This window comes from Camelus dromedarius, chromosome Y, assembly GCF_036321535.1.
Source record: "Camelus dromedarius isolate mCamDro1 chromosome Y, mCamDro1.pat, whole genome shotgun sequence".
NCBI lineage: Eukaryota > Metazoa > Chordata > Mammalia > Artiodactyla > Camelidae > Camelus > Camelus dromedarius.
Window position 1 is genome coordinate 13,438,812 of NC_087473.1, and position 15,566 is coordinate 13,454,377.

At 33.1% G+C, this 15,566-nt stretch overlaps 1 protein-coding gene across 9 annotated transcripts in view; it reads right to left on the reverse strand.

Moving 5' to 3' along the window:
• The window catches only part of LOC135320411 (lysine-specific demethylase 6A-like), a 133,432-nt gene that overhangs the window by 68,669 nt on the left and 49,197 nt on the right, over positions 1-15,566 (reverse strand). The window lies entirely within an intron of this gene.

The window sequence follows — 15,566 nt, forward strand, 5'->3', positions numbered from 1 at the left end:
TATGCTACCAAACAGAACTACATCTTACAGAGAAATCACTTGTAAAAGAAAAACTCAAGTGGCAACCTATTCACTGTTGATTTATTTTAAAACACTGCCACAGCCATTCTTAATTTCAGCCACCTTCCCTACCTTGGTCAGTCAGCAGCCATTAACATCAAGGCAAGTCCCTCCATCAGCATGACTCACTGAAAGCTCAGATAACGTTTTTTTGGTTTTCCATTGTTTTTAAATTAAGGCATGTTTTTAAATTAAGGTATGTAAATTTTTTAGACATAATAATTTAGCACACTTGATGCTTTTAAATTAAGGTAGTAAATTTTTTAGACATAATAATTTAGCACACTTAACAGGCTATAATATAGTGTAAACATGACCTTTATATTCAATGGGAAACTAAAAAATTCATCTGACTTGCTTTATTACAGTATTTGCTTGATTGCAGAGGTCTGGACTGAACCTCCAGTATCTCTGAGGTATGCTTGTATTAAGACAACAATGCTACCTGAAGCCATGTAATGTATTCATTGAACATAACAATTCAATGTAATCCCTATCAAAATCTCCCTGCATTTCACAGAAATTTTTTAAATCATTCTAAAATTCATACGGAATTTCAAAAGCCTCAGAGTCATATAATCTTGGTGGGAAAAATGAATAAAATATAAATGACTTACACATCTTGGCTTTAAAACTTTATCTTTTTTCACTTACTACATCTTTATCTTTTTCCGTCATTACTACAAAACTGCCAAAAGTAGCAATACTCCTAGCATCTACCCACAGATGAATGGAAACAAAGTGTGATATGTGTGTGTGTGTGTGTGTGTGTGTGTGTGTGTGTGTGTGTGTGTGTGTATGTGTGATCTGCAGGGCATCAGTTCCAGTACCCTTGGTGGATGCTCAAGTGTCATATAAAATGTAGTAGTATTTGCATATAACTCACACACAATCTTCCTGAACACTTTAAATCTTCTTTACATTACTTACAATACCTAAGTACAATGCAAATGTATGTAAATAATTGCTGGAATGTAACAAGTTCAAGTTTTGCTTTTTGGAATTTTCTGGAATTTTTTTCTTCCCAAGTACTTCTGATCCAAGATTGGCTGAGTGCAGAGATGGAGAATCCATGAATATTGAGGCCTGACTGCACATACAATGGAAAGTTACTCAGCCTTAAAAAAATAAAATTCTGATACATGCTACAACAATGATGAATCCTGATGCTATTATGCAAAATGAAGTAAGATACAAAAAAACAAATATTGTATGAGTCTATTTCTGTGAGATATCTAGAATGTACAAATTCAGAGACAAAGTAGAACAGAGGTTATGACAGAGTCAGTTGAGGGAGAATGAGGAGTTACTATTTCATGGTTACACATTTTTCATTTAAAGATATGAAAGGTTTTGAATAATGCTGACAGTTACACAATACTATTACCTTAGTTAAAGCCACCAAACTCTATATTTAATAAAGTACATGAAAGAAGTGAGGCTTCAAGATGGCAAAACAAAACAGCACAGAGCTCACTCGCTCTCAGAAATACATCAAAAATACATCTTGGTGGGGAGGGTATAAAAAAACACATCTACATGTGGAACAATTCTTGCAGAATACCTACTGAACTTTGGGAGAAGATCTTGTACAACTGGAACTATAAGGAAAATCTTCATGAAACCAAATAGGAGACCAAAAAGAAAAAAGGAAACAGGGTGGGACCTGCCCTCTGGGAAGGAGCTACAAAGGAAGGATAGCACCCTTACCCTAGGGAACCCCTCTCTAGCAGGGAGGCCAGCTGGGACAGAAAGGGAACTTCAGAGGCTTGGAGGAGAAAGCAGCAGACACTTGGCAGACAGAAAGGAGAGAAACCTGCACAGAGGGTCCCTGCAATCCTTAGCCTGAGACGCTGGTCTCACCTGGTATGGCCTAGGACAGATATTGGGAGTTCAGATTTCAGAGGATGGACCCCAGGAGAGGACTGGGTTGACTGTGCAGAGGCTGCCTCAGATGGCTGGAGTGTGGTGTGGGCTGAGGCTGGGAGTGTGTGCAAAAGAACATGGGCCTACCATAGAAACTTCCACTGCTGGTGCACATGGAAGGAGGGGCACAATATGGCCACAGCAGCCTTCTCCACTAGCCCAGAGGGCACTGCTTGGCACCATTGCTGGAATCATGCTCTCGTAAAGAGAGGGGCAGGATCCATACACAGAAGTCTGCTCAGTTCACAATCGCTGGTGGGCAGCTCCTGGGCAGAGGCAGGGCTCTGAACATAATTCCAGGGGTTGTGGGTCTTCACAGGCAGGACCGAGATTTGAGTTGAGCCCTACACAGTGGAGGTGGATTTGCTCTGCTAGTGCCTTTGTCGACTTAGCACCTCTGGTAAATTGAAACAGAGTAATGGTACACAGTGAGGGCAGGTCTGCTGGTAACAGCAGACATGCCTAAGTGGAGGCAGGGCTGGGTTGATAGTGTGGCCCATAAAGTTAGAACACTTCTTCATACCATACACAAAAATACACTCAAAATGGCTTAAAGACAAATATAAAACCACACACTATACTCTTCCTAGAAGAAAATATAGGCAAAATATTCTCCAACATGAATCTTAGCCATGTCCTCCTAGGGCAGTCTACTAAGGCAATAGAAATACAAGGAAAAACAAACAAATGGGACCTAATTAAACATACAAGCTTTTGCACAGCAAAGAAGACTATAAACAAAACAAAAAGATAACCTATGGAATGAAAATAACATTTGCAAATAATGTGACTGACAAGGTCTTAATTTCCAGAATAAAGAGAGTACGGAGGAATAAATTGGTACTTTGGCAAATGTATGTATGTATATCTATGACTGGGACATTCTGCTGTACACCAGAAATTGACACATTGTAACTGACTGTACTTCAATTAAAAAAAAAGTAGTTTGGGATTTGTAAATATTAACTACTATACAGCATATAATAGTACAAAAGGATATCACTTACATGTGGAATCTAAAAAAAATGACAGAAATGAACTTATTTACAAAACAGAAACAGACTCAGACATAGAAAACAAACTTATGGTTACCAGCAGTGGAAGGGAGGTGGAGAGATAAATTAGGAGTCAGGGATTTGCAGAGACTAACTACTCTACATAAAATAGGTAAACAAGGTCCTACTGTAGAGCACAGGGAACTATATTCAAAACACTAACCTATAATGAAGCAGCATATATATACATATATATGTATAACTGAATCACAATGCTGTACACCAAAAATTCACACAACACTGTAAACTGACTATAATTTAATTTTCAAAAGTATGAAAGTAAACTTTGTAAGTATGAACATTTCATCACAATAAAAATTTTTATTTTAAAAGATAAAAAAACCAAGACAAAAAAGTTGGTATAGCATGCTTTTTCTCAGAGACAAGTTATAAACATACGAATTTATTCAACATCCAAATAAAGGAATTCTGAAAAATTTAAGAGAAGTTAATATATTAAAGAGTTTTGGGTGGGAAGTGCCTTAAGAACTGAAAGGGCAGAGAAGATAGCAAGACTTTGGTTTTTAGTCATTAACCTTTTCAAACCCTGCAAATTTATCCACTCAAAACACTAATATAAAAAATAACCAGAATTACTCAAGAAAACATCCACCTAAATTATCTGTCTTATAAAAAAATGATAAAAGCAGTCCTTTAAGCTGAAAAGAAAAGACAACTAGAGAATAAGCTGTGTGAAGAAATAAAGTATACTGGTAAAGGTAACTACACAGGTACATTTTAAAAGTCAGTATTGCTATATTTTTGTTTGCAACTCATCTTCTGGTTCCTATAAAATTTAAAGTACAAATTCCTACACAATAATTATAAGCATCTGTTAATAGGTATACGACATAAACATGTAATTTGTGACAACAACAAAAAGGGAAGAGGAGAAGAGATCTATATAGAAGAAAAATTTTGTATGCTACTGAAGACACTTTTTCATCATTCCAACTACAGTGAAAAAATTAATGGATGTTAAATAAAGCCAAGAGAAGACACACCTAAAATATAAAAAATGGAAACAAGAATGGAATATAAATAATGCACTATAAATAAATATGTGACTTTACATACCAGAAGCTAACACACTGTAAATCAATTACATTAATTTAAATAAACAAACGAAGAAGAAAACCAAAAGGTGAATCTTTGAAAAGATCAACATTAACAAAGTTAGGTAGACTAATAAAAAGAGAACGAAGACCAAAACAACTAACCATAAATTAAAGTGAGACAGTACTGACCTCATAAAATATTCTCAGAATACTATGAAAACCTGTATGCCTATAACCAAGAAATTGACCCAGTATTCAAAAATTTCCAAAGAAAAATTATAGACCAAGTGCCTTCACTGGTGAATTCCACCAAACATTTATGAAAAATCAATATCAATTCTGAAATGCTTCTTAAAAACTGAAAAGAGAGGGAACACTCCCTATACATACCATAAGGTCAGTATTATCTTGATCTGAAAACCAAAGACATTCTATATGAAAACTGCAGAACACCCCCCTTTAGGAATATTTATGCAAAAATTCTCAAGAGAATACTAACAAACTGAAATCAACAGCACATTAAAAAAAAAAAACCAACAAAAACTATGATTTATTCCCTGAACGAAAGAATGGTTCAATAGATGCAAACGATTCAATGTAATACTGCACATTAATAGAAAGAAGCAAAAAGAACATATAACATATGGTTAGCTACAATGATGCAGAATAAGAATTTTACAAAATCTGACAAAATTCAGATCTTTTCGTAGTAAAAATAAAATACTCAGCAAATCAGGAAAATAGGGGAATTACTTCAAAATGATGAAGCGCACTTATGAAAAACCAAAGTGATTATACAGCACGTTTAATCATAAACACAATTTGTGAACAACCATTTTATCCTTTAGTAGGTGAATGGATTCACAGCTGAACAGAAATGAGCTATCAAGGCATAAAAGGATATGAAGGAAACTTAAATGCATATTACTAAGTCAAAGAAGCCAACATGAAAAAAGTAGACACTGTAATTCCAACTATATGACATTCTGGAAACGGGAAAACCATGAAGACAATAAAAGATCTGTGATTGCCAGGGATGAAGAGGCAAAGGAGTTAACTGGCAGAGAACATGATTTTTAGCACAGTGAAAGTACGCTGTACAATACCATAATGATCCACATATACATTTGTCCAAATTCACAGAGTGTACAAAAGTAAGGATGAATCATAACATAAACTCTGGAAACTTGGGGTGAGATAGTTTGTCAATGTAGGTTAGCAACTATAACAAATGTACCACTGTGGTTGGAATGTCAATAATGGGGAAGGCTATGCATGTGTGGAGGCAACAAGTATATAGAAAATATCCGTACATTTCCTCTCAACTTTTCAGTGGAACTAAAAATGCTCCAAAAAAGAAATCTTAATAGTCTAAGAAAAAAAATAGTGAACATCATATTCAAAAATGGAAGAATGAAAGACTACCCACTAATACTAATAAAAAGACAAGAATGTCCACTTCCCCTACCGCTATTCAATATTTTACTGGAAGTTCTGGCCAGCAAATAGTAAACTAAACTAAACTGAATTAAACTAAAATGAAGTGAAATGAAATGAATCGAATCTGAACTGGAAAGGAAGAATCATCCGTATTTGCAGATGACACGAACATTTAATGACTCATTCAATTACTTTGAAAGCGGGCTATTAGGGCTATCTAATTCTCAGTGAGTTTTTCTAATTTTTATCTTTTAAGGAATTTGTCCATTTTATCTAAGTTACAAAATTTCTGGGCATAGAGTTTTCAGGCATTCTCTTATTGTACTAGTAACACTTGTGGAATGAGTTGTGGTATGACGACAGTCTTATATGTCAGCTGGATGGGCTATGGAATGCCTAGGTGGCTAAGTGAAACACTATTGCTAGTTGTATCTGAATATTTTTGGAAGAGATTCCATCTGAATGAACAGACTGAGTAAAGGAGATTGCCCATTCTCACCAATCTGGGTAGGCATCATCCAATCCACAAAGAGCCCCCCCTCCAAAAACAAAAAGGTAGCTGTAGGATAACTTTGTTCACTGCTTGCTTGAAATAGGACATCCATCTTCTTCAGCTTTCGGATACTGGCACTCCTGGTTCTTAGGCTATAGAACTGAACAGACTTGGACTAAAGTTTCTTCAGCTTGCAGACAGGATAAAGTGGGACTTCTCAGCCTCAATAACTGCATGAACAAGTGCCTACAATCTCCTCAAACACATACCCTTTATATACATTAAGCAAATATAATATATATGATAATATATATACACACACACTTACATCCATATACACCACCATACAACTTATCAGCTCTGATTCTCTGGAAAACCATAGCTAATACAAGTGACAACTTCTTTTCTTTTTTTTTCTTATTTATTCATTTAATTAAATTAAAACAACTTTTTTTCCTTGTGATGATTACTCTTTAGGATTTACCCACTTTCATTCTTCATAATATAATTGCATTTCCTCTCTTTTTTCTTGGTTAACTGATTTGAGTCTATCCAATATACTGATCTTTGCAAAGAACAAGTATCTCATATCCTTCACATTCTTTTCATACTCAGATATGAATTATTTTTTTCATATTCTTTTTTGTTTTAAATTTCACTGATTTCTCATCTTATCTTTCTTAGTCCTTCCTTATTCTTGCTGTAGGCTTCATTTGCTCTAATTTTTCCCAAGCTTAAACCTGAGGTTACTGATACTAGACCTTTCTCATTTTCTATACAAGCATTCAAACTATACATTTCACTCTAAGCAACTAACTACATCCAGTAAATTATGACAGGCTGTATTTTCACGTTTGTTTAATACAAAAAATTTTTTTTTCATCTGACTTCTTTTAGACCCAAGGTTTTGAACTCTGTTGTTAAATTTTCAAGTTTTTTTTTCACTATCTTACTGTTACTGGCTTATGATTACACACTGTATTCTAAGAACATACCAGTATAATTTACATTCTTCTTAAACTTTCAAGTAGGTATTCCATAGACAAAAAGGTTACCAATGGTAATGAATGTTACGTGTCACAAAAGCTGTTAGCTTCTGCTGTTGACTATGCACTCTATATAAACCAATTCAATTCATAATATGATTGATAATAGTGTTATTTAGACTAACAAGCTGATTGATCACTATACAAGTTATCTTGACTCAATTTCTTTGTGTAGTTGATTATTAATTTATTGAGTAAGGCATGTTGAAGACTCCAGTGAAAATAGTGGATTCATCTACTTCTTGTCAAAGCTTTGTTTTAACCTCACGCATTTTGCTTCTGCTACCAGCTGAACACATGTTCAAGTTTGTTAGGTCTTCTTTGAAGAGTATCTTTCTATATCTCCCCCACACTTTTCTTTTTTGTCAGTGGGGGGAGGTAATTAGGTTTATCTATTTATTTTTAGAGGAGGCACTGGAGACCCAGGACCTTGTGCATGCTTAGCATGTACTCTACCATTTGAGCTATACCCTCCCCAATATATTCCTTTATTTAAAACTCATCTTGATCTTTAAACTGTGCTTACAAAAATATTTAACCTTAACAAATCTAAGCCCATCTTGAAATACTATACCACTTCTTAAGTACAGAGAGTACAACTATCTTTTCACAACTTCTCCTTTCCATTCCTATTGATACTTCCTTTTACTCATTCATATGCTACGAATATCCAACATACTATATACTGTCACTATTAATCTTCTGAAGAAGTAGCTATTGAGATAAATCTGTTATATTACTTAAGAACCCAAAACAAATAAATAAATGAACATATTTTACTTCATTTATTCTTTTTCTGGGTATCTTTAAAACCAAAATTCAAGCTTCTGATTGATATTCTTCTTCTCCCTGATAAAAATTTCTTCTTAAAAAGGTCTATTGCCAATGAATTCCTTAAGTTAATGTTTGTCTCAGAAAGTATTTCTCCTACATATTACTAAATAAATTTTTATCTGAATTTTGTCTCATTTGTAGAAAAAAAAGTAAACACACTATAGAGTACCCAGTTTCCCCTATTATTGATATATTAAATTAGAATGGCACATATTATAATTAATGAACCAATATATAATTAATGAAACAAATGCTTTATCCAGTGTCTCTTTTACTTAATATTATTTTGCTGTTTCAGGGTATCACATTTGATGTACTTGCCCTGTCTCTGTAGGCTCCTTTTGACTCTTACAATGTCTCAGATATTTCTGGTTCCCATTAGTTTAACAAACATTTTAAGCAGTGCTGGCAGATACTTTTTAGAATTCCTCATATTGGGGTTGATGTAATATCATAGTTATCATATCCTCATGGTTAAAGTGGGCAACTGGGATTTGAGAAAGACTACAGGTTACAGTGGTGAAGTATTCCTCTCATCATTTCATACCAAGGATACATCTTATCAACATGACCTACTACTAACAGCATTAACTATGTTCACCTGGCTAACATGTGAAAAGTTCCCCACCACTAACCCTTTCAATAAATATATTCTTTGCATAGAAGTCACCATTCACTGCTCACATGTAGGAGAGGCACCTCACTAAGGAGGGAGTATATAATTAATTTTTAATTCTTTTCTTAAAAAATAATTACACTGGTTATAGAATTTTAAGCAGGCAGATTCTACTCTTTCAACATGGAATATTTTACCCCATTCTCTTCATGTCTACATGCTCTGATAAAAAGAACCCTTGCTGTGATTTTTATCCTGATTGATCCGTAAGCAAGGTGGTTTTTCTGCTTCTTTCTTTTTATCATTAATGATAAAATGTTAAAATGATTAGCAAGAGTTGGATCCACTGCCTTTCAATGTTCAACCATTTTATTTTAAAAATACATATATTAGAGAGTAGCCATTTGTCAGAGATATATGGCAATGTTTTTCTTTTAGTTTGTCAGCTTCCTTTGTCACATGGTGTAACTTTTTACTTTCAGTTTAGATTCTGTACTATGAAACTAATCTTTCCAAATTGGAACAGAGGTAATAAAACTGTCACTGTCTGCAAATGTGATACTATACACAGGAAATCCTAAATAAGCTACAAGAAAACTATTAAAACTCATCAATGAATTTGATAAGGTTGCAAAATACAAAATTAATATACAGAAATCAGTTGCATTTCTATACAGTAACAGTGAAATTAAGGAAACAATTTACCATCACATCAAAAATAATAAAATACCTAGGAATAAACATAACTAAGGGGGCAAAAGACCTGTATTCCAAAAACTGTAAGACACTGAAAAAAGAAACTGAAGATGACACAAATAGATAGAAAGATACACCAGGTTCTTGGATGGAAAGATTCAATATTGTTAAAATGGCCATACCAACCAAGGCAATCTACAGATGCAATAGAATCCCTATCAAATTACCAATGGCATTTTTTTCACAGAACTGAAAAAAAATTTTTAAATCTGTATGGAAAAACAAAAGACCCTGAATAGCCAAAATAATCTTGAGAAAGAAGAATGAAGCTGGGGGAATCACAACCCCTGACATCAGACTATACTACAAAGCTACAGTAATCAAAACAGAATGGTACTAGCACAGAAACAGAGACACAGATGAATGGAACAGGATAGAGAGCCCAGAAATAAACCCATTCACTTCAGGTTAATTAATCTATAACAAAGGAAGCAAGAACATACAATGGAGAAAAAACAATCTCTTCAATAAGTGGTGCTGGGAAAACTGGAAAGCTATATATTAAAGCCTGAAATCAGAACCTTTTCTAACACATAAACAGAAATAAACTCAAAATGTATTAAATACCTGAATGGAAGAGCAGATACTATAAAACTAATAGAGGAAAACATAGACAGAATACCCTGACATAAATTGAGGAAATTTTTTTTGAACCAGCTCCTTGAGAAACGGAAATGAAAGCAAAAAGAAACAAATACCTAATTAAACTCATAAGCTTTTGCACAGCTAAGGATGCCATCAATAAAATGAAAAGATAACCTACAGAATGGTAGCAAAATATTTGCAAATGATGTGACCAAAAAACGAACTTCCAAAATATACAAACAGCTCATATAGCTTAATATAGAAAAAATAAGTAACCCAATCAAAAAAATGAGCAGAAGACCTAAAAAGACATTTCTCCAAAGAATACATCCAGATGGCCAATAGACACATGAAAAGATGCTCAATATTGCTAATTATCAGAGAAATGCAAATCAAAACTACAATGAGGTATCACCCCACACCAGTTAGAATAGCCATCATTCAAAAGTCCACAAATGACAAATGCTGGAGAGGCCGTGGACAAAAGGGAACCCTCCTACACTGCTGCTGGGAATGCAGTTTGATGCAGCCATTGTGGAAAACAGTATGGAGATTCCTCAAAAGACTAAGAATAGACTTACCATATGACCCAGGAATCCCACTCCTGGGCATATATCCAGAAGGAAGCCTACTTCAAAAAGACACGTGCACCCCAACACTATTTACAATAGCCAAGACATAGAAACAACCTGGAAGTCCATCGAGAGATGATTGGATAAAGAAGTTGTGGTATATTTATACAACAGAATACTATTCAGCCATAAAAGCCGACAACATAACGCCATTTGCAGCTACATGGATGCTCCTGGAGAATATCATTCTAAGTGAAGTAAGCCAGAAAGAGAAAGAAAAATACCATATGAGATCACTCATATACGGAAGCTAAAAAAAAAAAAAAGATAAAGACAACAAATGAACTTAAACATAAAACATAAACAGACTCACAGATACAGAATACAAACTTCTGGTTGCTGGGGGGAGGGGGATGGGAAGGGGCAGATTGGGAGTTTGAAATTTGTAGATACTGACAAGTATACATAGAATAAATGAACAATATTATACTGTATAGCACAGGGAAATATATACAAGAATTTGTGGTAGCTCACAGTGAAGAAGAATGTGACAATGAATACAGGTTATGCTCGTGTATGAGTGAAAAATTGTACTCTATAATGGAAACTGACACAACACTGTAAACTGACTGTAACTCAATAAAATTTTTTTAAAAATGTTCTCAACACAAGAAAATTATTTGTAACTATGTAAAGTGATGAATATTGACTAAACTTATTGCAGTAGTCATTTCATAGTATATACATAAAGCAAATCATTATTTTATGAATCTAAAACTAAGATAAAGTATGTCAATTATGTCTCAGTAAAACCAGAAAAATATTTTTCAATAAAGTTAATTTTAAAAAATGAAAAACACCACAAGACCATTTTAAACCATGCTGCAACTGCCTCACTGGATTATGGTGATTTGATCCCAAAATAAGAATTTCCAAGTGAAAAAAGACAAACCAAAACAAGTCCACAAGTTAATGCGATCCCTGTGTTTTCATATAGTCCAGCATTCAGTAAAGAATCCAAAGTAAATGGGAAAGGATAAAGCAAAAATAAAGGAGAGAGAAATTTACAAAGTAAAAACAAAGACAACAGTAGATTCAGATATTAGAATTATTAAACGACTTTCAAATAACTAAGGTTAATATGCTTAAGAAAGCAAATGATGAATAATTTCAGCCCGTAATTAGAAACTATGTAAAAATCCACCTTAAATTTTATAGAAAAATGAGATAATTCATAAGAAAATTATGGTTTAACCTGCAATTACATACAAAAAATAAGAAGATGAGTGCCTGGAAATAATTACAAAATATAGATAAAGATAGAGAAAAAGAAATAGAAAAACAGAAAAGACAGTGAAAAGATGAAACACAAGTATCTGAACAGTCAAAAAAAGATAGAAAATTGACAAAAGTAGTTTTTGAAGAAATAACCTCCCTGCGTAACAAAAAAGGACAACAAGGTACAGATTCAGAAATAAAAGAAACCACAAGCAGAAAAATCATAAAGTACTAGGATTATAGTAGCGAAACTTCAGGAAACTAAACACAAAGAAAAATCTTTTAAGTAAGCAAAAAACAAACCCAAGGTGAAGGTGTACTTAACCTTTGAAGGATCAACAATGGAATCTTGAAATCTCTCATCAAAAAACAAATGGAATACAAATTTTAAACTGTGGAAATAAACTAGAATTTCATACCAATTGAAAACATTCAACCAAATAAAAAAAAGGCAGCAGCAGCTTTGTAAATGAAAATGAGATAAAGCACAGTGACACACAAAATCATATTTAACATTATCAAGATACTTCTTTAGGAACTGGTTTAATGGACAGGCAAGAATTTTAAAGTTAAAAAGGAAACTGTGAAACCTGAACACAACTAACTCTACATAACTTATCATAGTGTGTCCAAGAACAAAAAACACATTCTAATAAAAACATGAATCATTAAACAACACTGATAATATGATGGCTCAAAAAGCAATCTAAAAAAAAATCAATAATTTAAATAATAAAAGAGTAAACAACTGATTTAAGATGGCAGTCAATTAACAAAAATGTAACAGAAAATTCTTTCATTGTTACATATATTATGCAGCATGCTACATAACCACAGGTCAAAGAAAATAACAAATCACACTTGAAATTAGAAAATACTTTGAATTATAGCACATGACACACCAAACTTTTAAAATGCATCAAATCATGTTTGAAGAAAAAGTATTTTAATTCATTGTTTTTAAAACTAGAAATCTATCACCCAAGAACGTATGTTAAAAATTTAAAAATTAGTGAATAAACTAAACCCAAAGAAAGTAGTAAGGTAATAGAAGCAATTTACAAAACAGAAAGCAAGCAAAGGATAGATGTCTTTGAAAATGATTAATCTGACAAACCCTGGTAAGACTAATCAATAAACAGGTACTCACCACAGAACTCTATAAACATTATAAGAAAATATTATGAATAAATTCATGCCAGTAATGTTCAGCTGAAATGGAAAAAAATCTCTTCTCCAAAACAGAATTCAAGTAAAATAAAAATCTACACTATCTCTAAAACTAGTGACAATTTCTGCTTTTAAAGGTATTCATAATCAAAACTCTTTTCAATTATGAAAAATTCAGGCTCAAGTGGCGTGGCGAGTAAATTTTGCCAAACATTAAAAGAAGAAACTTAATAACAATTTTAACACACACTCAGAGAATACAAAAATAAGGTAACACTTCAAACATCTTTTGTGAAACAAGTATAATTTTCTTTCCAAAATCTCCAAAAGACACTACAAAAAAAGAAAAAGTAAAAACAATCTCTTCCATGAACAAAGATGCAGAAGCCTTATACATAATATTAATAAACTAAAGCTAGACCACTATTTAACAACAATAATACATCTCAATCAAGTTATGTTAATTTAGGACAGAAAGACTAGATTATAATTTCAAAGAACAACATTAACTTCCAATTACAGACAAGATTAGAAGTACTTCTCCCAATAACCTCAGCTAAAATACGTGTAAAACAAGCAAACGTAACGTTCTCCCCCAAAATGGAAAAAGGTAAACTAGCCTGATTTTGGACTCATGGAAAAACAGAGCAGTAAATTCTATGGGTTTTTGTTTCTTTCTTTCTTTAGAGGCTAGTTTTGGGGTTTTTCATTTGTTTTGTTTTCACTTTGATCTTCTGTTTACTGGTTTCTTCAGGATGTTTTCTTTTGCCTCATATATTTCCTTACAAAGTTCTGGAGATGCCACAACTTGGAAACACCAACAGATATGAACAGAAAAAGCCTCAAGAAAAGATTGATTTCTCTATCTAAAAGATCTGTAAAGTGGCAGCCACAGAGAACAGAAAATTTAAAGACAGGAAGTTGTCTACTCTAGCAAATACCATGTATTCTACTCTCACCTTCATCAGCAGTCTACAAATGCAATGAAACAGCGTACAATTATTTTCATATAACATGCCAATGTCAATTTCCCATCTTACTATTGTACTACAAGAAACGTAAATAAATCCTTGAATCAGGTGAAAGGTACACTGTATCTTTCTTTGCATATCGGCAACAACAATAATAATATATTCTGTGAATTTACAATTATTTCAAAATAAGGAGTTTGAAAAAAATCACAACTCATGAGAATAACAGAATAAGGGTAAAATCCTATGTCCTTTAAAATAAAAACCTTAGGAACTGTCTCAATAAATTAATGAATTTAAAAGAATAAATAATCATCCCAGAAAATTTTAGAAAATGAAATTATCAGGAGACAGGAAGAGGAAAACTGTAAAAATATGAGAAAGTAGAGTGTTTACAAATAAAACCTTTTATTTCTAAGCAAAAATTAGGGGAAAAAACTTGGATAGAAATTAATTTTTTACACTTCAGTGAAACTATTTAAAGTGACTATTAATCATAAGCAGAATTTTTTAAACAGGTGAATTATCTTGGATTAATAAGAAACAGATATTCACTGAAATTAAGAATTCTTATAGATCCTATATGAAATATACTACCCACATTTTCCTTTCTAAGAACATTCTTAGTTCGTAATTCATGCACCAATCTATTACAATGGCATCAACCATAAAATTTGGTAAGAGACACAATTTAAATTGCCAAGATTCAAGTGGGAAAATTCTAAAATTTGACTGATTACTGTGGTTTAAAATTTATACTTTTTTTCTATGAAAACTGCAATAAAATTAAGATAGTTTCAATATCTGAAAGTGCTAAATGGTCACAATACGCTCATCCCTCGATATTTGTGGGGGCGACTGCTTCCAGGACTCCCAAGGATACCAAAGTCTGCAGATGCTCAAGATGTAAATGGACTTGTAGAGTTGGCCCTCTGGTCTGTATGAGGTTCTGTATCTGTGATGAGGAGCTTGCACATTTGTTGGGATAGCTATAGATTGAATATACTTAAAATCACTTCCCTTACATCAAAGGAGTAAGGAAAACAAAACTAATTGAAAAAAAAACTTTCTATTTAAAAACACTCAAATTGGGAGGTAAGAATTTTTACTTATGAAAGTGATATAAAAAACTGACATTTCTTAACAGCCATGTTATAAACTAGAAATTAGTAGATTAGCAGGATCTCATACATTGAGGGTTTATCAACTTTGATTCAAAAACTACGGAAACTTGGGATGAGCATTTTGGAAGTGAGGGAGGGTAAACAGAAATAAGATGCTAATTTTTTTTAAAGCTCCCCATGATGGCTACTTCGTAAACTGCGTTTGGGAACCTGACACTTAAATGATGGAAATGTGAAAGATCTCAAACTATCTTACTATATCTACTTATAACATGAATAAAAGAAGATGCCAGGATCTTTCCTCATTTGCTATAAAGTATGTGCAACATCTACCCTCATGCCATTATTTTATACTTGGACTAACTCCAGAGGAATAGGTATCAGATGTTTACTATCTATCTTTTCTTCCAAGAAAATCTGCTATTAAATTTGTTATAATTCACAATTGAAATGCAATCTTGTATGTTGAACTACTCATACTATCAATAAATGCTATGTAATTTTTTCAGTTTCCTAACAACTTCCTGATTCTCCACCACAGACCATAAATTTGTGTACTATAGTTTTTAATCCAACAACCAA